Raw genomic sequence first — 22,629 nt, 5'->3', positions numbered from 1 at the left:
GGGTTGCATGTTCATTTGGTTGCTTGACAGGTATTTATTGCACACTTACTATGCACCACCCACTGGGGAGACAGGTCTAGTTCCTGCTCTCCTGGAGCTCATTCATGGCTTTGCCCAGGAGACTGATGGAAATAAAGAGGTGATAACAAATCAAGAATGTTGTGTGATGGAGGAACAGGATGCTGAGCCAGAGAAGAATTGAGAGTCTCTATCCATCAGGAACATTCCTGGAGGAGGAGCATCACTCTGAGCCTCCCAGGGCATCTCTTTGTGTGAGATCCCTGAAGGCATGGATCATGTCCTTTCTATCTTGAGGTCTCCATGGCTGGCACAGTGAGTGGATGGATGGATGGGTAGGTGGATGGGTGGGTGGACAGATGGATGGATAGTGGCTGAATGTCTCCCTACCCAGCCCAGAAACCAGACCTGTGATTGTCAGCAGTGAGTATTAAGACAGAAACTCCCTGCTACACATGTCTGCTTCCAGTGTGAGCCCAGACATGAGCAACTGACTTCAGACAGCCCTGGTGGACGGTAGGCAGAGCACAAGAGGAGGAAGGGGTTCTCTAATGTCTGCTCAAAGCAGCATCAAATAATGACATTATTAGTTAATAAGCTAATTATTCTCGTAATTAGAGAACCCAAATCAAAGAAGTTCTCAGAAAGTCCAACGCTGAGAAGGCTGGAACGTCATTGTGAAGATAAAAGATTGTTGAGGTCTGCAAATATTCCTCAGTGACGCAGAAAGTTCTGTTGGGCAAAAGTGTGGCATTTTTATTTATTTAGTTCAGGCTCATTGCGTACTTTATTCTTTCATTAAAAAAAAAATATGAGGGGTTTGAGTGAAAGAGTTGATTATTCCACTGTTTGGCAGTATTTCTGGAGGAACTGTCCAAAAGCCATATAATAAATCAAGGCCCCCTCCCCACCCCCTGGCGGGACTGACGTTCACGAGGAGGCCATTCACAGCAAGTAGCTGCTGTGGTACCCTGTGCTCTCACAGACAGATGGGGGACATTTCGTTTGCCTTGTGGGACAGCCTCTTGCCAACGCCTTAACTCTTTCCAGGAGCAGAAGTTCTAGGCTGTAGGGGGTTCCTAGAAGTAGATTTAGATTCCTAACTTAAAAAAAGCAAACCAACAACAAAACCCGCCAAACACTGTAATAGCATGAGGATTGCCTTGGACTATCTAGTGCCTGATTATTCACTCGACATTGCTTATGGTCCTTAAGGAAAAAATCAGCCTATAAATACTTGTGGAGACCCTAATATGTGCTGGGCAGTGTTGTAGGCACAATGGCCATACCATTGGCTGTGGAAGCCATGCAGTCTCATGGAGGAATGTCCATCATTGGCACTGGTGGTCAGTGGTGGCTCTGCTGGCCCCAGCCATGTGACATTAAGCAACTTGCTTAATTTCTCTGGGCCATGGTTTTGTCGTCTGTAAAATGGAAACAGTGATGCCAGTGCAGTAGAACTGTTGTTAGGGCCAGCAGAGTGCCTAGCACATGCCATTATTTCATTGTCATTGTCATCATCATCATCATCATTATTGTGGCACTAGTGGTATGAGGGCAAAGGTAAGGATCCTTTGGAAGGGCTTGAAAGTTTCCCGAAGAAGCGGAATTGACTGCAAATGATGAATGGGGCTAGCTCTTTCTGTGCTGACATCACATGGATCCAGTCCCCAGGGACCCCTGCCTTGGGGTCATCTGCATCCTACTTTTCCTTGAGCCCCTGCCTCCAGGCTCCTTTTTCTGGAGGCCCACCCTGATTTTTGCAGCCCTCAACCCCACAGCACATCTTAAGAAGCCTATAGTATTGCACCCTGCCCTGACCCCTGGTCTGCTGGGTCTCTTGAAAGGACATGTGGATGTTCTAGAAGGTTGCACCCCAGAGTCCTAACAATGGTTACCCCATGGGAAGGTGTGGAGGTCAGAGGGGGACATCAGCTTTATCTGTAAGGTGGTTTTTATTTATTTTTCTATTTCTATTTATTTTTTAAAAGATTTTATTTATTTGACAGAGCAGAAACAGGGAAAGTGGCAGGCAGAGGGAGAAGAAGCAAGGCAGCTGTGGAGCAGGCAGCCCAACATGAGGCCAGATTCCAGGACCCTGGGATCATGACCTGAGCCAAAGGCAGACAGTTAACCGACTGAGTCACCCAGGTGCCCCTGTAAAGTGCTTTCTTAAAATTTATTTATTTATTCATGAGAGACACACACACACACACACACACACAGAGAGAGAGAGAGAGAAAGGCAGAGACACAGGCAGAGGGAGAAGCAGGCTCCATGCAAGGAGCCCGATGTGGGATGTGGGACTTGATCCCGGGACTCCAGGATCATGCCCTGGACCAAAGGCAGGAGCTAAACCGCTGAGCCACCCAGGGATCCCTGTAAGGTGGTTTTTAAAAAGGAGAATGCATTGGCATGTTATTTGTGTAGTTGAATGAATACTGAATCCCCAACCTGATTCCACAGCGGGACAGAGGGACAGTGACACCATTTCCTTCTTTCCTTGTTGACTTTGTGTCCCTTACTGAGTCATGGGCTCCAGGAGGATGGTCAGAGCTTCATCCTCTGTGCAGATCTGCAGGACTGTGGCTGAGGGGCTCCTGCTCTGTTCTGCTTGGGTGCTGGCAGGCAGGAACCCTGTAGCCTCTGGCAGGTGGGGTCCAGGGCCCCTGGCCTACGAAGGGAAGCCCAGGCCCAGATCAGCCCAGTCTGACCCTGGAGTCCAGCCTCCTCCTGGCTGCCCAGCTCTGCTTGCTGACCAGCAGTGGCCCCTTCATCCAGCCTCCAGTGGTCTGTCTGCACACTGGTAGTACTCATGAGTGTTTCCCTTTATCCTCTTCCTTTTTTTTTTTTAATTTAAAAGGTTTTATTTATTTATTTGAGAGAGAGAGTGAGCAATAGCAAGAGAGAGGATGAGTGGAGGGTGGGGAGAGGGAGAAGCAGACTCCCAGCTGAGCAGGGAGCCTGACGCGGGGCTCCATCCCAGGACCTGAGATCATGACCTGAGTCTAAGGAAGACGCTCAACCAGCTGAGCCACCCAGGCGCCCTCTTTCTTCCTCTTCCTGTGTGGAATGAGATGCCTCGGGTGCCCCCTTCACCCCCTAAGCAGGGATGCAACAGGGAACAGCCTCCCTTTCATGCGCCCTTCCTTGGGGGCCATTGGTTCCCCTCCCCCGCCTCAGGTACACAGAGAGTCTCGCAAGGAATCTGGGCTCCTGGGCTGGGTCCCACCCCACCTGAGGGCCTGCGTGACCCAGTCCCCCTAGGCCTGCTGGCATGTGAGCTCTTGATTTCATCGTCAGGGAGACCAAGTCTTTCTGCAGACGTCATTCCCGTCCTTGGGGTGATAAGGGCGCGTCACATCTGCCATTCTGCCACTTACCATGCTCTGATAAGGCACAGCATCTGCTCGTCCTTGGAGGGCAAGATAAATTTAGATGTGGCGGATTTAGAACATCAGGTGACCTGTTTGCAGCTGTAGCTCTCAGGAGGAAGAGGGCAGTAGCCTGGCTTGTCCGCCCACTGGGTTCTGGGGTATTCGTCTCACCTCTCCACCAAGACCAGCCGCCTCTTGAAGGCAGGGGGTCAAGTCCTCGGGGCTGAGCACAAGCCTGGTGCTTGCAAGATGCTCGGTGATCCTAGCCGGTGGGTTTGGAGAGTCTTAGAACGGATTACCGATAAAGATTTCACAGACGATGTGCAATTGTTTTCAAAAGCTGCTCCGCAGGGAAAGGGGGATGATCGAGGGCAGGCTTCTAACTGATTAGGGTTTCTTCTTATCTTCCATGTTTTGGCCTCTTTGTAAGATCTTATTCCAGGGTTAAAACCAGGTTTGAACCTGGTTCAAACTGCTCTACGCCAGGTCTCCCATTTTCCAGAAAACTAAACTGAGTCCCAGAGAGAGAAGTGACTTGCCCAGTTCTCCCCGTGACCTGACTCCATGGCACGCGTTCCCTCACTGTTTTGGTTTGCTTTCGCTGCCATAACAAGGTGCCACGGACCAGGTGGTTTAAACAACAGACTAACTGTCTCATGGTTCTGGAGGCTGGATCTGGGATCTGGGCTCAAGCTTCTCTCCTGGCTTCTGGTGGTTGCTGGCAATCTTTGGCTTTCTTTGGTTTGTAGGAGTATCACTTCGACCTGTGCCTTCATCCTTAGGTGACCTTCTCTGTGCGTTTATGTGTCCACGCTTCTCCTTTTTATGAGGGCATCAGTCCTACTGGATTAGGGTCCACCCTTCATGACCTCGTTTTAACTTGATTACCTCTGTAAAGACCCTATTTCCAAATAAGGTCACATTTTTCAGTACCAGAGGCCAGGACTCCAACATATCTCTTTTGGGGAATGCAATTCAACCCCTGATGCCCACATTCTTACATGGTCTGATGAGGTCCAGTTCAAGGGGCCAGAGGAGCCCAATTCCCACAAGGCCCAAGTGCAGACCCCCTTCTGCCTGCTGACCTGGCTCAGGCTTAACTCTGGCAGGCCCAGGCTGAGGGCTTCCCCATAGGCTACAGGACCTTCTGGGGGAGCATTAACAGCTTTCTGAACTATGTTGCATGATACTTTTTATTCCCTCTTTATTCTTGTTGTTATTGTTCAAGTCATCCTAAATGGTAAATTACTTTGCTTAAAAACATACAAAAAACTTCAAGGAAAGCTCACTCATAATTTTACTACTCAGCTGTAGTCACAGTCAACATTTCCATGTAATTCCTTCCAACTTTTCCCCCTATGCACATGCCTATAGGGTTTTTTTTTCCTTACCTTTTTTCTTAATATAATTTCAAAAATATTTTCCCACCTCATTAAAATTCTCCATAGACGTGATTCATGTTTTTCCATTTGATGCAAATTTATTGAGCATCAAGCATCAATGAACAAAACACAGAAATTCCTGTTCTCTTGGTTGCCCACCTCCAGGGGAGTGGATACCCCAGTGGACAATTGGGAACTGGCCTGTTGCCTTCCACCCAGCACTGGTCCAGGCCCCCAGGTGTATCCCTGCCTGTGGTTTATTTATTTTTTTGTGGGCGGATTCTTCCTTTAAGCTATCTTGAAAATAAGCTCTTGGGGCACCTGGGTGGCTCAGTACGTTGAACCTGCTTCTCCTTCTCCCTCTGCTGCTCCCCCTGTTTGTATTCTCTCTCTCTGTGTCAAACAAATAAATAAAATCTTTAAAAAAAAAGAAAAAAGAAAAGAAGCCCTTGCCCATAAGCACAGCATAAACCTGATTTTTATTTTATTTTTTTAAAAAAGATTTTATTTATTTATCTGACAGAGAGAGACCACGCGTGCACGCACAAGCAGGGGGAGCAGCAGGCAGAGGGAGGGGAAGAAGCAGGCTCTCTGCTGAGTGGGGAGCCCGATGTGGGGCTCGATCCCAGGACCCTGGGATCATGACCTGAGCCGAAGGCAGACTCTTAAGTGACTAAGCCACCCAGGCACCCCGTAAACCTGATTTTTAAAGGCTTCATATTGATTTTATATATACAGATATATATGTGGATGTACATATATATCCAGAGAGAGAGTGAGAACTCTTTGTTTCTCTTTTCCTCTAGTTTTTGCCATTCCAGTTAGGCTCAGATTAACATCTTTGTACTTCATTGTGACATTTAGATCTCTGGCTCCGAGGTGAGAAAGCCTGCACTGTCTTTTTGAAGGTCAGACACATTAAAGAAACCCAAGCAGGGAGCATAGAGGCCTCTCCGCCTCCTTTGCTTCCTCTGGAATGTTCCATTTGCAGCCTGTGCTTGCATCTGCAGACGCCATTAACCTGAAATGTGCCTCTGATGGACAAAGCAAACGAGGCTCAGTGAGCACCCTGGGCCCCTGCTTGCCAGCCCCAAGTCACGGCAGTCACAGGCATGAGAAGGGCTTTTCTGTCTGTTTTGAGGCCGGTCGCCGAAAATGGGAAAAACAAGCCAGTTCACGCAGCAACAGGGACCTCAAAGCAGCACAAGAGGCCAGCTGACCTGCAGCAGTCTGAGCATGACAACGTTCTGCCCCATAAAGAGACACTAGGACAACACTTTTAATGGTCTCTGCCCAGACTCTATTTACGGAATTTATTTCCCGGGCTCCGTCTGTTCAGCAACACCTTGGCAGCCTGTCCCCCAGCATCTGTCTCAGTGCATTAAACACCCCTTGTTCTGAGGACCGCGGAGCTAGCACCCGAGAGAGTGAGAAGAGAAAATGTGGGTGGAAGGCTATTTGGGGCCAGTATAAACGTTTAAATTAAAAAAAATAAAATAACCAAAGAACAACAACAAACAATTTATCCCCTAAAGAGCTCCTGTGGGCACGGGTTCCTGTTGACTCCTTCCAGCCAGTGTTAGAAAGGAAAATGCGAAAATCGAGAAACCTTCAGAGCGCCGGTGTTTGTTTTCTCTGTTTCATGGTTGTGCTTGTCCTTATATCATCTTTCAAGATTATTTTTGGAATTATCTGTTTGTTCTTTTTCTCCTCACAAAAAGAAAATACATCCATTGATGAAATTTTCGAAATAGAATCTAGAAAGGGGAAAATAAAAATTGCCAGTACGATAGCCACTATGAACGTTTTGGTCTGTGGCCCTGGCGTAGTCTGTTCTGCTTATAGAGAGAGAATTGTCTCCTCTGTCATTTGTCTCCCTGCATAGAAGTCAGATAGCATTCTAAATGGGAATATACGGCTGTCGATTCCCCACTGGACTGGGAGGCAGAAGACCGAGGTTCTTGTTCCTCCTCCTTGATTCCGTGGCCTTGAGAAAGTCACTTAAGTTCAATCTGGTCATCTCTGAAATGGGGACCCAGCAATCCTTACCTTCGGGGATGATCGGGTGGCCACAGGAGTTCCTGGCAGGAAACGCTTTGTAAAGCTCTCAGCGATCTGTTGCTGGCTCTTCTCAGTGTGGTCAGGTGACCCGACAGTAGGACAAGTGGCTAAAGTAGCTTTCCTGTCGCCCTGATGAACTGTGACCCTTTCTTCTAAAGCTGCCCCTATATCTGATCTTGGTGAAAGTCACCACCTTCCCTCCTACTGCCCAGAGACCTGGGAGCCTCCCCTCTCCTTCCCAGGACACATGGCAGGTCCCTTTCCAGTCCCGGGCAACTCTGCATCCCCACTATCTCTGGAGTCGGCTCTTCTCTCCTCACCCCTACTGTCTCCCCTCACCCTGGCCACCTCTCCTGCCTGGACTCCTGTGTCACCTCTGTCCTCAGCTCCATCCAGGCTTACCCTTGTCTGACCATGCTCCATCCAGCGGCCAGGAAGCTCATTCTAAAATGTCATATAATCGAGCCACCACCTGCTAATGGCTTTCCATCAAGATCAGGATGGAACCCAAAGTTCTTATCCAAGCTGACTGGGCCCTGCCTTACCTGCCCTTGCTTGCTGCTCCGGCTTACCCCCTCCTACCTGTCCCTTGACTCAGCCACTCCTTCACATTTCCTCCCTTCTCCAGGCCTTCACCAGACACACTTTCCTAATTCTGCTTGATAATGCACTAAACGTTACAGGTCCCTTCCTCCAGGAAGCCCTCTCTCATGACCTCCCTGGGCCTGAGTTTGGTCCTCTTGTCTGATGACTGATCTCCATCGTCCACTTGACTGCAGCTTCTGGAGGTAGAGCCTGGATCTGCTGGTGCCGCTCTCCCCAGTCCCCAACATAAGTGTCTCCTCTACACCAGGCCCTTTTAGAATCTTGATTTTCTTTCCTTGCTCAGATGTTTTTTGTTCTCCCTTGGGGATGGAAAACAAAAAACTTAAAAAAAAATTTATTCATAAGAGACAGAGAGAGAGGCAGAGATACAGGCAGAGGGAGAAGCAGGCTCCCTATGGGGAGTCTGATGCAGGACTTGATCCCAGGATCACAACCTGAGCCAAAGGCAGATGCTCAACCACTGAGCAACCCAGGTACCCCTCCCCCCATCTTAATCTTCCCAAATCCTGGAATGATTGCTGATGGGTCTTCTTTTTTGAGTCCTTTTAAAAGGCTCCCCATCCTCTCCCCTGCTGGGCCCCAGCTGACCTGAGGGGGAGGCAGGACAGGATTGAGAGGGGTGCATGCTTCTAGTGGTCATGCTGGCTCCTCTGGCTGTCAGAGCCTGACTGGCCGGGCAGAGATGTACACGGAAGAGATGCAGCTCTGGGACTTTGGCCAAGCCCAGCCTGGGGCAGGGCAGGGCACAGGGAATGGCTTTGCCAAAAGACTCCCTCATAAGGCTTGGGTGTCAACAGCCTGGGAGCGCTTGGCCGCTATAGGCACTGTGCTTCTACCTTAGGGGCAGAGCTACTGAAGGGCTAACCCAGCACCGTCAAGAGTAAGGAACCTGAGCTGTGGTGTCAGAGGGACCTGGGTTAGAGCCAGGCACTATTCCTTACTGACTGTGACTTTGGACAAGTGATTTATCTTCTCAGTCCTCAATTTCCTTGGCTGCTATAGTAGTGTCGCAAGGATATGATGAACAAGTGGGGCTCTGCCGAGAGCCTGGCACACTGTGAGCACTCAGACATGGCACTGCTTTGTCACTGCTCTTCGCCATCATCCCTGTCGGCAACAGTCCTGTTCAGTTCAGAGCTTTGTTTCTTGGTTCTCCTGCGGGTGCTAGTTGCCAGGTCCTGCTGGGTTTAAGTTTATCTGTTCATTCATTCGTTCATTCATTCTGTTATGCTCTTACTCTGTGCCAGGGATCTGGGGAGCTGCCAGGTGGTGGAGCGCTGCTTTCAGGAGTGGCTCCTGGCAACACGGGCTAGGCCACATTTATTGCTTTATGTAACCCGAATATGACCCCCTTCCCCTTAGCCCCACTTCCATCCCTCAAAGCTCTGTTTGCTAACTCTCAGCAGACTGAGAAGTTCAGGATGGTACCCTCTCCCCTCAGCAGAGGCCATCTTACCCGTTCCTCCACCTTCAGGCAGGAGGGACCTCAGACAACTCAGAAATGGTGGGGTAGGAGGTGATGGTCAGTCCCAGCCACGAATCCCTTCAGCTCACTCTGGGCAAGGCCCTGCGGAGAGTCCCAAGAGAGGATGTAAGGCCAGCTCTCTCCCCTCGGGAGCTGTCCCTCATTGGGAAGATGGGACAGAAAGCACACACATGATGCTGGGTAACAGCCACGTGAAGGTGGGCAGCTGGCACATGTTCCTCCTCAGTACCAAGTGCCCAGAGGTGGGGCGGGGAAGGGAAACAGAGACATCTATGTGGGATGGAAAGGTTCAGGTGAGCAGGTGGGAGAAAAAGGAGACTTTTGAGTGTGCACAGGTGCAGCATCAGAGAACCCGCAAGCATTTCCTAGGCACTTACCGTGGCTGGGCATTGGACTATTTGCTTTATGGACACACACCTATTGAATTGTTACAGAACCTTGTGGCCTAGGCACCACCTCCTGCACCCTTTATTTTATGGATGAAAATGCAGAGACTCAGATTTGTAAATTGTTCAGAGTTACAGGGCTCTGGAAGAAGCAGAGTCCGGATTCAAACCTGAGCCCGAGTTAAGTCTCTGCTGGCTGTGGTTTTCCACCATGTTTGCCATGCTTGCCCCGTGAAGGTAGGACAACGTGGGGCACATTTAGGAAGCCCTGCTTTGATGGGCTTTGTGCAGAGAAGCCATAAGAGAAAAAGTCCAGGTGAGGCTGGGTCAGGCCCAAGACACCATCTGTGCCTCTGGCCTAAAAGGTTAAATCTTTGTCCTGCAGGTAGTAGAGAGCCACTGAATGTTCCTCTGAGAGCCCCTGCAGCAGTCCTCAGGGTGAGAATAGAGCAAATGAAAGCCAAGGAGAGACAGCAGGCTGAGCTTTTAGAGGGATATGAAATTCATTCACTTCTCCAGATATTTATCACTTACTGTGTGCCAGGGAGAAATGACGCAGTGTTTCTCAAATACCAAGCCCAGGACCTGGAATGTATCATAAATGGCCTCCACTCCTGATGACGCTGTGCCATAGCTCAGGTAACACGACAGGAGGCAAGAGTCCCTGGAGCTCCTGTCACTTGCGGCGTCAGGCTGGGAGCAGGTTTCTCTTTGTGACGTTGGGTCACAGGATGCCTTTCACACCACCCATGAGGTCTCGGAGTTGGCAGCTGTTCCTGCTGCCCACCTGTCTCTTCCCTCCCCTTTTCAGAGGTGGTTTCTCGCTCCCCTGCTGTCTGTCCCCTCTCCCTCTACCCTCTGCAGGGCCTTTCGGAAGGTGGCAGATGGGCGTAAATGTCACACTGGCCATCTCTGAGAGACTACCTCAGGTGCCACCCAGGTGGGGCTTGCAGGCCCATGCTAGGTCAGGGTTAGGATGCGGGTGTGGGGTGCAGAGGGGGAGCTCTCCACCCTCAAAGTCCCCTGGCCACCTCCTTTGGCCATCCAGCCATGAGACTTACTCTCTTTGGGCTTTCGCTACCTGCTGTCCCCATTTGGCGTTAACATGAAAGAAATTGTTCTCAGCAACTCTTGGCCTGCTGCTGTACTAACTTCTCAGCCATTTCCAACCTTCACCCTTCCTGGATTCCCGGGTCCCACAGTGGCTTTACCAGCCTCGCCAGGTGGAAACCTCAGAGTTCCTGCCCCCATTTGGTTGGGTCAGTGCCCTCTTCTCTATCCCACTGCCTTGACACTCATCACCCTGCTTGGTCTGATGCAGTAGCCTCTTCATTGGTCCACTGTTGACAACTGGTTTCTTCTTCCTTCTTGCCTATCCAATCTAACCTTGTTTGTTGATCTCAGCACTTAGAAGCTTCTTGACTTTTCTGAAGACATCAAAGTTGAGACTTCTAGAAGATATAAATGGTCTATCCACTGCCCATCAGACAAAGTCCAAACCACACAGCCCTAAGGCAGGACCTCTTGCCAAGCCTGTCCTCTGCCCCCCTAAAATTGGGCAGTTTGATTAACATCTCTGATCTACAGAAACAAACCAAAAATGCTAATGATAGCTACTACTGATCAGATTCTTATTATGTGCCAAATATGTGCTGATCTCTTTTGCATCACCTTTTTATACCTACCCCACTGTTTTTAGGCTTATTTGGCATTTAAGGAAATTGGGGTTTGTGGCAGTGAAGCTCCATGCCCAAGGTCACACATAACTAAGAGGCAGAGCCAGGCTCCATCTGAGCCTGGTCCTTGCCTTTAGATATGGGGACCGTGTCACTCAATTTTCAGGGTTGTTAGAGAGTTTAAATGCGGTGGCAAATTTGGAATCACCTGCCCAGTGCTGAGCACACAGGACTTTGGTAAACAGATTTTCTTCCTGCTTCTGGTCTTTGCTCAGGCCACATCCTCCATCCTCCCTACCTGACCTCCTACCTCCAAAGTCAATGGATCCTTGCCTGGAATGACAACTGACCCCCTCCACCCAGGCTCTAGAGTGTTCCACACATGCTGCCACCAAGCCCTGGCCACGGGGAACAGAACTAGGCCTCAGGTATCTGCCTACTTTCCCAGAGGGCATGTGATGCTTTGTAAGCCTTGCCCCTCCCCTAGTGTCCAGTCCTGTGTGGGAGCTGGGAAAGTGTCCACAGAACCAGTGAGGCAGCAAAGGAATCCACGAGGGAGGGAAGGGAGCAGTGAGGAGAGGCCATTGTCATGGAGCAACCCGAAGAGTGGTCCTCAGGAGCCCTTGCAGCTAGACCTGGTGCGGCTCCGGCTCCCCCTTCCTCCCAGCCTGGCAGCCTCCTCCTCATACCTCCACGATCTGAAGTTTGGGGCATTTCCTTCAGTTATTTCCTGACCATGACTTCATGGGTCAGAGTTAGCATCTCCTGAGACAGGAAGGAAAAAGCCCCATGAGGCTGGGTTTATGGAGGGTGAACAGTTTCTTGCTGCCCCTGGCTTCCCACTTGTGGGACCTGCAGTGGAGCCCCAGCCTGGTGGCACTGACGGCTCTGCTTGGGAGGTGGCCTCAGGTTTCGGTAGGATGCGTGGGCTAGAGCTCCAGGGCTGAGGTACCTCTGCTAGCTCCAGCTCACACACCACCTGCCCGACCATCGGAACGCCATCAGCGAGGGCTAGCTGGCTGGCTTGTGGGCCCTGCTGGGAAGACCTCAGAGGGACGGGCATGGGGGGTCCTCGCTGCTCACCTGACTTCCAGGGCTCTGGAAGGAGTGGGGAGGCACTGGTGAAACCCGTTCACCAGAAATTCCCATAGAATGAACTGGCCTTTCCTGTTACGGTCTCCTCTGACGACTGTGCCCCTCTGAGGACAGAACTGCCCGGGCCTTCTCTCCAGCTTACAAAGGGGGTGTTGGCTAGAATCTCTCACCCAGGACCAGAAGGAAATTGGACTGATTTACTGTCCATTGTGGGGCTCATTCTCCCCACTTCAGCACCAAGGTGCAGTCATGGTCTCTGGGAGCCATTTCATTTCCATTGACCGCCTAGCCCCAAGGGGTTAGGTGGGGCTGCCACCTGGCTTACCTGAGAGGAGCCTCCACTGTGCTATCTGTTGCTGTTCAGCCTACTGGAAAAGTCTGCAGGGCTTCCCTCTTGTTGATAGGACCCAGCCTGGCATTGGTGACTCACCCTCTTATTATGTGTGCATGTGTGAGACTGCCCATCACCGGAGGATACTTCATCTGGCTATCTTGTAGCCCTCTCACCTCAACGGGTGTCAGGGGAAACAAGGGTGTCTGGGACTCTGACCCGGAGACACTGACCTGGAAAGAGAAGGCCGTGGGTAATAGTGAAGAGTCTCCCAGGCCAGAAGCTACACCTTCCAAATTCTTCGTGGCCCCTGATTATCAATCGTGCTACCCCTCTAAGGCTCGGAGAGAAGGGACTTGTGAGGGCTGCTGGCTGGTGAGTAGGAGAGCCCAACCCCAGAGTCCAAGGAGGCAGAGTGTGTGCAGGGGGAGGACGAGCTGCCTCGGCTTCTACCTCCTGCTGGGTGGGACCCAAGGGATGTAAGGCCTTTCTGGGGGAGGGGGCTGTGGAGAGTCTTCCCAGGGGCAGCTTTGATCTCTGCCTTGTTGCTTTGTGGCAGGAAGTGAACTCAGGCCCTCCTAGTGGCCACTGAGCTCACAGGTCCATCCTGGTAGCTACCTCCGGGTAGGGATGCCAGTGCCTGGAGCTGGGGATCTGAGTTCCAGTCCATTTCCTCACCAACCAGTTAGGACTTCTCAGCAATGTCTGAGCTGGAAGGCCTTGGTCCTGTGCTAGCCCCACTCCCTCACCTTGCGGTGGGGAATGGAGGCCCTGCCAAAGGATGGACAGGGCAGGCTGGAGGCTGAGCACGGCCCCAAACAGGGAGGGACCAGGTCTCTTGGCTTCATGGCCAGGACTGTGGTGGGGTGGCACGGGGGAGAAGTATTTCTGGGCCTGTGGTGGGAAAGGACGCAGCACTGGTGCCTCACCTCCTCTCATGCTGCCTCGAGGTAACTGCTGGGCGAGTAGGCCAGGCCGCATCCTTAGTAGTGGCCTCTGATTTAGAGGCCTTGCTCCTGGCTCTGGACCTTCCCTAGGGGATGGGGACGGCTTGGCAGGCGGAGAGGCAGCCTCATTTGCACCCGCGGGTGTGGCCAGGCATTGCCAGGGGGGCATGTCCCTTGTTCTGTTCCTGTGTCCACTGCCCTGCTCTGCGCAGAGTGACGCCCCACCAGTGCACCCTCGGCTCCCCCACCAAACCTGCCCTTGGTGCCACCAACGTGTAGCCAGTGGCTGCGCACAGTAGGCGCTTGTTGTCTGTTTACCGAGGAGTCCTGAAGCCAGGCTGTAGCTTATCCCCCCACTAACTCCAATCACCCACCTGCATCTCTCTTTGTTCAAACTGCTGGGAAGCCCGCAGCCGGGTTTCATGCTGAAAGCATAGCTCTCCTTTGTCAGAAGTCCTGGAGGGAGCTCATTTTATTCTTTCCTCCCTCTTCACTGCTTATTTCCTGTTCTTTGTCTTTCATGGAACAATTGAAATGTGCTTTTATTGGGAAATGCTGTGGATCCTTTTGGGATGTCAGCGAGCAATAAATAAATCAGTACCTCACCAGTGAAAAGGTGAAAAAGCTTCCTGCTCCACCTGGGAAGCAGGTGTGTTAGAGTTCTGTTCCTCCTCTCTGCAGAGTGGGCAAATTGGCACCTTCCCTGCTGGCCTCGAGCAATGTAGGGGCCGAAGGTATTGTGAAGGTATTGTGACAGGCTGTCGTTGTGCTGGGCGGCACTAGGCTAGGGCCTGCCCCAGGGCTCTGCAAGGTGGAGTTACTCAGGCCGGAAGATGGAATGTGCCTCTATGAAATTAGCTGTGGAACAACCAGCCCAGAGGGGGCCTGAGGTTGCCCAGCTGGGCACAGCTGGGCAGCTCCCCCGTTTTGGAGAAACTGTCTGAGATCAGATGGTGGCTAGATGGGCCATCGGAAGGTGTCCTGGAGGGGAATCAGACGTCACCGGTTATAGCACTGGTGACAGGCCAACTACTTTTGTTGCTTTGCTGTGCTTCTCCCTTCCTGGTAAAGAGACACAATGACGGAGCATCCACAGTGAGCCAAAACGGTGACATTGTCCAAAAAAGGAGCTAGCTCGATTGAGAGGTATAAATAGTGTGTGTGTGTTGGGGGGCGGGATGAAGGGGGAGCAGATGACAGGGCTGCTCTGCTCACTCCCTTCGCCACCACAGGAGGGCTGCTCTTGAAGTCCCGGCCACCAGCAGGAGACAGAGTTTTTGAGATGTTGGCAAGAGATGAGAGGTGAGCAATCCCCCACCGTCTTCCACTCCCCAATGCCTCCTGCCTGCACCATCAAAAGAGTGAATTGGAGAGAATGAGCTTTAGGCGGAGAGGTTGAACAGTCCATTTGCTGAGTTCAGAGAAGAGCTGGTGTGGGAAGGACACAGAGAGGGAGCTGGTGGGCTGGGTTAGCAGTGGGCCGAGGCTGGTCCTCTTTGGGCTTCAGTGTTACAAAGCTGCAGACAAAAGGAAGACAGCACCTACAGGCAGGGGCATGGCTTTGGGAGGTGGGCTGAAGGGATGCAATGTCAAACCATATTTCCAATGGTTCTGAAAGGAAAGCAGTGTCTTTAAACCAGACTAGGTTCCTTTGCTCTGCCACTTGCCAAATGGACTTGGGCAAATCTATCACTTTCAGAAAGTAGTTCCTCACCTGTGCCCTAGTGTAAATAAGTAACACCTCCTGGGGTCTCCATGCATGGCAACTCAGACACCTCCTGTGCCCCATTGTGCTCAGGGATGGCCCTGCCGCTAGCGCCCCCAAGATGATCATTGGCTGTGGGCATGGGTCTGTCTCTCTGCTGTCCTGCTGACAGCCTTTCTAGGGTCTTTGGACAGTAGACGGTTATTTTTCCAGTTAGGTCTGAATATGGTGAAAGCTAGCTCTCCCTTCCTACACCAATTCAGCTACTGGCTCCTATGCTTCCGAGTTCCAGGGTTTCCTGTGATCCTCAAAACCACCACCCGCCTGTGGGACTCACTCAGGCCCCATGCCACTGGCTGTTGTTCTGAGTGTGTGTGCCTGCTCAAGCCCCGTGGAGGCTGTGGGGTGCTGTGCAGCTTGCAAAGCTTTCTTCACGCTGAGCGAACGTCATCCCCCAGCAGTCCTGTGGGAAGTGGTATTTTCGTTCTTATTTTACAGATTGGGGTTCCAGAAGTTGCAGGCAAGGCCTGGATGTGTCTATTTACTGCTACCTCTCGGGGCTTACATGTAATTGTGACCACCACCCAGCATCTCATCCAAGATGGGGTGGGGACATAGGGTAGATGGGGCTAGAGGGCCCAGCTTGTTCCTGCTGGACGAACTAACCACCAAGTGGGGAATCCTCTAGCTCCAGAACCTTCTGCATGTAGGTCTCTGGCCCTGTGGTCCCATGTAGCCTGCTGCCTACACCTGTCTCATTTTTTTCAGTCTGCCATTTGGCCACAGAAGGTTGAGGTGGTAGGAAAAGTGAGTTACCTTCCAGTCTGAATTGGCATGAATTTGCCAAATAAAACATTTTACTTATGCCCCAAAACATTTTGCTTGGTTACTTCTTAACAGGCCAAGTGCACTATTTTCCATCAAAACATTTCCATCATTAAAAAAATGTCTCTAACCCAGAAGCTGGGTCCTGCTGCATCCTTGTCACAGCTCACATTTTATTTGGTATCCAGTGTTTCCAGAATGTCACCACCTCTTGCTCTGCATAAGGACCGTGCTCCCTGATGGAAATATTTTGCAAGAATGTATTCAGCTGTCGAGGTGGTACAAAGCTCCTTCAGAAGGTCTTTTTTGTCTAGTTCAGAGAAGGATCCCTATTCCCTGTAGTCCCTGCCACATTTCACTGGCCAGTACGGGTCTCTCCAGGGCGCCACGAGATGGATCAAATCCCATTACAGCAAGAGCCATTGAAAATTCATGGAAATGTTTGTGGAAGCAATTGCAGACTCCTTTGCTGACAGCCACTTCTTACGTGTAATTTTTTTTGTGGAACATGCACCCGGCACAGCAGAAGAATTTGGATGCCCCTCAGAATATGCTGGAATGGAATTTGGCTGTGCTCTCTGTCCAGGTCTCTGATATGGTTGCAAGAGAATTTTCTCCTGTCATGAGGCAGATACTCAGTGGGCTTCCTCTAAGTCACAGATGCTGGGAGACAAGTACTGTCCAGGCCCCGTCTTCAAGGAGCCTGGTTGACAGGGATAGAAGATGTCTGTGCATCTCATGCCTCAGTAATCAGAATGACATTAGGAAGGGTGGCAGGGATGCCTCTTCGTGTGTGATGATTGTAGGTAGCCCAGTGAACTGTGGTTATGCATTTTTTAAAATGTATATCATAAAAAAATAAACAGTAACCACAGCAATAACTTCCCAGCAGGTGGGAGGAAGGGTCAGTTAACACCCAGGTTAAAGAAAATATCAGGTAAATACTAGAAGAATAGGAAGAATTGCAGGTGATAGATTATGGCGACAAAATTCGTAGCTCACCAATGGCTGATGACTGGAAAAGTTAAAGTCATGTTTGTCGTGTGCTGATGGAATGCCAGGGGCTTTGCTTCTATTGTCCTCCAAGCCTCAGAAAACTCTGGAATGTGGTAGTGTTACCATCTCAACTGATAAGCTGATGAAACAGTGTCTGAACGAGGTGAAATGATTTGCCTGAAGTCACGTGGCTGGCTAGTGAATGGAAGAACTTGGATTTGCACTCTGGGCTGTCTGACTCCTGATAATAAATTCTTAACCACTCTTATGTGACAAGGTACTGCAGTTGGTCAAATAAAGAAGTAATTATTTCCTCCCTAGGGTGGGAGGAGGACGGCTTTAACTGAGGGGTAGGATTTAGCAAGGGATCCCATGGATTAAATACTCATGGTAATTGGCTGGATGGTTTGAACACCATATTTTTTCCTAGCATAATGAAGTCTTGAAGTAGGCTGTGGGTTGGCTGTTCTTTGTCACCAAGGACCCAGGCTCCTTCTATCTCTCTGGTCTGCCAAATACCTCATGGTGTAAAATGGCTGATGCAGCTCTAGCCATCACATCACATTCTTGTTCACGGCAGGAAAAAAAAAAAAAAAAAGAAGAAGGAAAAGGATAGATGTACAATGAGAGGACTTTGCAGAGCTTTTCTGGAAGCTGAACCTAACAGCTTGTCTTCATCTCATTGGCCAGCTTTGGTTATGAGGGAGGCTGCCTGCTGTGTGCTAGGCATACATGAATGAAGGACAAAAGTCCTGTCTTCAAGGTGGTTCCAGTAGAGTGAGCTGCTCTTGGTTTGAGGTGATAGAGGGGACAGCAGTTGAGTAGAGAAGAAAAAGCCTCCTCTGAACGGGAACTTGCTTCTGCAGTGGCCCCAGCAAGCTTGGTCTGTTGTGGATTGTTCAGCACATTTATTTGGTGTTTAATTGGAGTGTAGAGTTGCAGTAATTAGGCTGCCTGAGGCGGCCCCTGCCTGCCATCCCATCAGCCCCTCTGAAAGGACAAGAACCACTCTTGAGTATAAACCAGTCCAGCTCCCCAACCTTCCACCCTCCAGTGCAATTAGAGCAGGAGCCACAGAGCCAGCTTTTCACTGCAGCCCAGAACTGAATTCTGGGCTGTGATTTAAAGCCCAGCATGGTGCTCGCAAGCCCCAGAGTGGGTGTGGGGTGTTCTGTGCAGCTCACGGGCAAGTGTGAGACCTGGAAACCACGGTCATCACACCTCCTGCCTCATCCCCTGCCTCTAGGCCCTGGGGGTGTGAGTTTGCTTTTTCACTTCTCGGCTCTCAGGAGTGCATGCTGGCTGGTTGCCAGGAATATCAAGTTTGGAGAGTTCTTTAAAAATCAGTGATGCTCTTGTGAGATGGCCAAAGTCGTTCTGGGACTGGTTCATAGGTCAGTCCTTGTTCATGTGAAGGCCTCTCTGCTGGGATTTGGGTTCTTTGGGGCCTGAAATGTTCTGTTTTTACTTCTTGGGAATCAGGTTGTCAGACCGTGGAAAGAAGCTTAGGGCAAAAATGGATGCAAGAGGTGGGATCAGCCCCTCTCCATGCCTCCATGTGCTTGATCTGGAAACTTCGCTGCAGCCAATCTGGGGAGAGGAGCCTCTGTACTCCAGTGCTCTGTCTCTGTTCTGTAATTACCTCCAAGCAGATAGTATTATAAAGAGGCTGGAGAGATGCTTTCATACAGTGTTAGAAATCAAACCGCTATTAATATGCTAATTACAACCATTTGTATTTACCATTAAAGCAGGTCCTGGAGAGCTTCTCCCTGGCAACACTATTAGACATTCTGTTCTTGAAATAGAAAGTCCATATTACTTTTTAATGAAAGCTCTAAATCCAGAGCTTCCCTCTGTTCAGCCAGCCCTTTCCCTTGAATTCAGTAGGTCCAGCCCCGGGCTCCTGGAATGAAGGCCAGGTGGGAGGAGGGTGAGGATGAATTGATCCACCTCGGAAAGCAGGCAGGAGCTCACCATGCCAGTAGACACCGGGGCCCTGCAGGTTCCAGGCTGGTTACCTGCTGATGTCATTATACATGTAAGCATTATTTTTAGCAGTGGCATAACTCCTAAAACCAGTTCTACTTGGTTTATTTTTAGATTGGATGATGCAGGTGCTGTTTGGAAATGTCTTTTTCTCCCCACATCACTTTTGTCCTGGAAGCACCCAGTTTATGAGGAAAACAAGATGGCACCCATAGTGACGGACAATACAAACATTTGTTTGGGAAACAGAGGGATGAGTGCCTTATTTGTTTTGGGAGGGGGGTCCCAGGGAGTCCATACGTCTTGACTTTCTGAGGAGTTGTGTGAGACAGAAGCCCTCTCTGATCTGGGGGCTTTCATTCATTCCCTGGCTAACGAGAGAGTAAGTTCTTGTTCCAGTCATGGATTGAAGACATCCAGTGAAGGTTGTGAGATTTTTCTGAAGGGCAGGCTATAGATTACAGAAGAATAATATGTTAGCTAATGTATTTTATAAAATCTAACAAATATTTAAGCATCTACTATGTGCCAGACCTAAATGAGGCACCATAAATACATTGGGGAATGGTCCAGTTACCACTGATGTAGTGACATAAAACAAACATTATGCCTATGGATTCTGTAGGTCCAGAATTCAAAGAGAGTAAAGCAGGGTTGGCTTATTTCTGCTTCATGTTGTTCAAGGCCTGAGTGCAAGACTTCAAGGTTGGAAGACTCATCCACTCACATATCTTGCAGCTGGATGCTGGCAGTTAGTGGAGTCCCAGCTCCTCCCCATGTGGCTTCAGCATGTGGCTTGGGCTTCTTCACAGCATGGTGGTGGTTCCATGGGTAAGCTTCTCAGAAATGGAGAGCTAAGCAGGACCTATGTCCCTTTTGTGACCTTGCCTCAAAAGTCACAAAGCGTCACCTTCACCACATTCTGTTGCTTGGAATAGTGGCAAGTCCCTACCCGGATTCAAAGAGAGGGGACACTGACCCTAGCTCTCCGGGGTCGAGGGGAAGGGGAGTGTCAATCACATTGTAATGAAGAGCATATGGGATGTAGGTATATTTCAAGAAGTATAAGAGAGACTTGGAAATATGAGCAAGGAAGAAGAAGCTATAAAAAATGGCAAAGCAGATTCTAAAAAAGGAAGAAAACTTAAAAATGAAGGTGTAATAATCAGAATTAAAACATCTGAAGCTCCTTCTGTCTTCTTCAGAAGGAAAGTAAAGATGTTGATTAACCTCAGATTTGTTAAGAACAGACATAGCCCTGAGACTCTTTTAGCAAGGTCAAAACTGTTTTCATAATGATACATAATAATCCATAATGATGTTCTCCCTTTTCACTCATCTTCTCTCACAAGTGTAGAGTTTTCATGCCTGTGTGACACATGATGACATCATCACTCTGCCAATTAACAATATATGCTTGTATATTCCTGTGTTTCAGATTTTTCTCAATTTTATTTTCTAATAAGGAAATATTGATAGAATCCACATAAACAAAAGCAGTTGGTGGTGGGTGGTGGTGGGGAGGGGGCTCGATAATTTCTAGAAGTGTGAAGATGTCCTGAGTCCATTAAGTTTGAGATCCATCATTGTAGGGAAGGGGACAAAAGAAGAGAGACAATGAGACAATCCTTGTGAAATAGCGTTTCCTGAGTTCTGAGAAACAAGTGCCGGTGTATAGTTATTCTTTGTTCTAAGATAATTCAAGATAGAAACTTTTAAATCTAGAGGACTGTTGAAGAAAGGTGCTAAGTGTCATGCAGGCCAGAATGTGGACATGAAGAATTTCAGGACTGGGTTGTGGCTGCCCTGTGTTACAGCGACACCTACTGAACGACAGGGGTATTACAACCCAGCTCTATGGAACACGGGACCAGCGAGAGTAAATGCCGTATTCAGACCATAAAGGACATAGAGGAGAGCAAATTCTGTCAGGCAGAGTATGGCATTGTAACATTTGTTGGCAAAACAAATTCTGAGACAAGACAGAAGGGATCTCAAAAAAGACATAATGACAATTCCATTCCCTACGTACCCTCTTCCTCGGTTAGATGGAAAATTAGTGGTTTCATCAGGGAGCCTAGAGCAGAGCCTAACGGCAGAATCAACTTAAAGTTTTTAAGAAATAGTACTAAGGTTTTACAGAATCAGAGTCTCTGGGCCCAGAATTTTATAATTTTAAAAAGTTCTCCAGGGAACCTAGTCATGTCTGTATATCTGGCCCAGAATGGCTCTGCTAAGGATGATTTCTGTCCTATAGGAACCACAGTAGGGCTGGGAAGCCCTTCCACTGGTTGCTGCTCTGTTCCTTCTACTGCTGTCAATGCCCAAGTTTGGAGCTCCAGGTCCTTGGATTTTAGACCACCTTTGTGCTTCATGCCTTCTTGATGTCTGGGATTCTGTTTGATTTCCAAGGTTGGCCTAGCTAGGGTCCAGTTGGCCTGATGCCCTGTCAGAGCACCCCCCGTGCTCGCATGTCTCCTCCTAGCATTGCCTAGATCCAACTTCCAAGAGTCTTTGGGCTCTTCCAGCTCCTTCTCTTTCCTTTAACCCCAGACTTACTTCCATTTGTGCCCCAGAACCATCAACAAGGAATAGCCTAGAATAGAGAGAACTATCGAAAATAAACAAACAGCAAAACAGAACTACAGCCTTCTGTGTGCCAAGGCTTAGCCTAAGCCACCACTGAGCCCTTTTGTTTCGAGTTTTCAACACAGTCAATGGGAGGATTTGTCTTCTCATGTAAAAACGCTTCTCAAAACTGACAAAAGGGAAAAAAGGCTTTGCTTTACTGAAATTTGTACTGCCAGCCCTCCCTTTTGCAAGCCTACGAGTTCTGGGCTGTCTCATGATACCCCTGTGGCATTGTCAACAAAGACCCAGCCCCAGGACAAGGAGCTTCCACACCCACGAAAGAACAGCATGTGGGTGAGGCCTGGCCAGGGAAGGGAAAATTCTTAATAACCAGTGGGGTGTGAAAGGGGTGGGGGCCAACCAGAGCATAGAGCCCAGGCGGAGTGAAGTGATGCCAAACGCTTTGCCCTATCCAAGGTAATGAAAGTGATCTGTAAGTGGTGTTTTTTTTCCTTTTAAATGACAGAGCAGGGCTGGCTGAGGAATAGGGTTTGACCAATTTAACCAGAAATGTAGGCGAAGCTTGTTTATGCTGCAAAGATAAAGCAACAAGTGGGAGACAGGGTAGGCTGTGGCCTTCCTCTACATTTGGAAGCTGTTGCCTTTCTCTTGGCAAATTCCCTAAAGTCTGAGACCATCTAAGCACAATGAGGAAATGCCTCTAGAGGGACCTGTGTCGTGTCTGCAGATCTGTGCCTTGGGAGATGGAGGCTGGGGCACCCATGTGGGAGTATCCTGCTGTGCTAGGTGGTGCCTGGGGTCAGGGAGATGTTGTGAGGGCAAGGGCCAGTAACGAGGAGGGGGGTTCCCTCCAGGCCTGGCAGGGAATGTCCCATTCTGGTGCATTGTTCTGGGCGGTCCTCCAGAAACCTGTGTCCAGGGGCCAGGGACGTTCTGCCTGGAATTTCAGTGTTAGCAATACCAGCTCCAACTCAGCACCCCTCTGCCGGCCTCCACCATTTACAGCTCTGCATGTGTTTCTTTCCATGCAAGTAAGGGACCCTGGGGTCCCTCCCCACCCCTCAGCTCCCTCCCTGCTGTCGAGACCATGTAACGTATCAGGGCTTTCTGTCCTTAGTAGCCACAACCATCAATGAGGGTGGGGGTGGGAGGTGAGG

At 49.8% G+C, this 22,629-nt stretch overlaps 1 protein-coding gene and 1 long non-coding RNA gene across 7 annotated transcripts in view; one reads left to right on the top strand and one right to left on the bottom strand.

The window, feature by feature from the left end:
• GRK5 (G protein-coupled receptor kinase 5) overlaps positions 1 to 22,629 on the top strand; it is a 212,070-nt gene that overhangs the window by 104,652 nt on the left and 84,789 nt on the right. Inside the window, exon 1 of one of the 4 annotated variants that reach the window (XM_077877443.1) lies at positions 17,028 to 17,168. The exons of the other annotated variants lie outside the window; for them this stretch is intronic. The gene's annotated coding sequence lies outside the window, so the exon portion shown is untranslated. Of the gene's footprint in view, positions 1 to 17,027; positions 17,169 to 22,629 lie in introns of those variants that run through there. 4 annotated transcript variants of the gene reach the window in all.
• LOC144301028 (uncharacterized) lies at positions 1,967 to 19,718 on the bottom strand. 3 transcript variants are annotated; one of them, XR_013367754.1, is made up of 6 exons: positions 19,608 to 19,718; positions 13,740 to 19,331; positions 12,413 to 12,651; positions 8,901 to 9,011; positions 8,033 to 8,622; positions 1,967 to 7,743 (listed from the first exon to the last, which is right to left on the bottom strand). It is a non-coding gene; the product is annotated as an uncharacterized LOC144301028 (long non-coding RNA). The 3 variants fall into 3 exon arrangements; XR_013367755.1 differs by having other exon boundaries at positions 1,967 to 8,625; XR_013367753.1 differs by having other exon boundaries at positions 1,967 to 8,622.

Source organism: Canis aureus, chromosome 29 (genome assembly GCF_053574225.1).
Source record: "Canis aureus isolate CA01 chromosome 29, VMU_Caureus_v.1.0, whole genome shotgun sequence".
Classification (NCBI taxonomy): domain Eukaryota; kingdom Metazoa; phylum Chordata; class Mammalia; order Carnivora; family Canidae; genus Canis; species Canis aureus.
The sequence above is the reverse complement of the archived record's forward strand: the minus strand, read 5'-3'. Positions and strand labels throughout refer to the sequence as shown.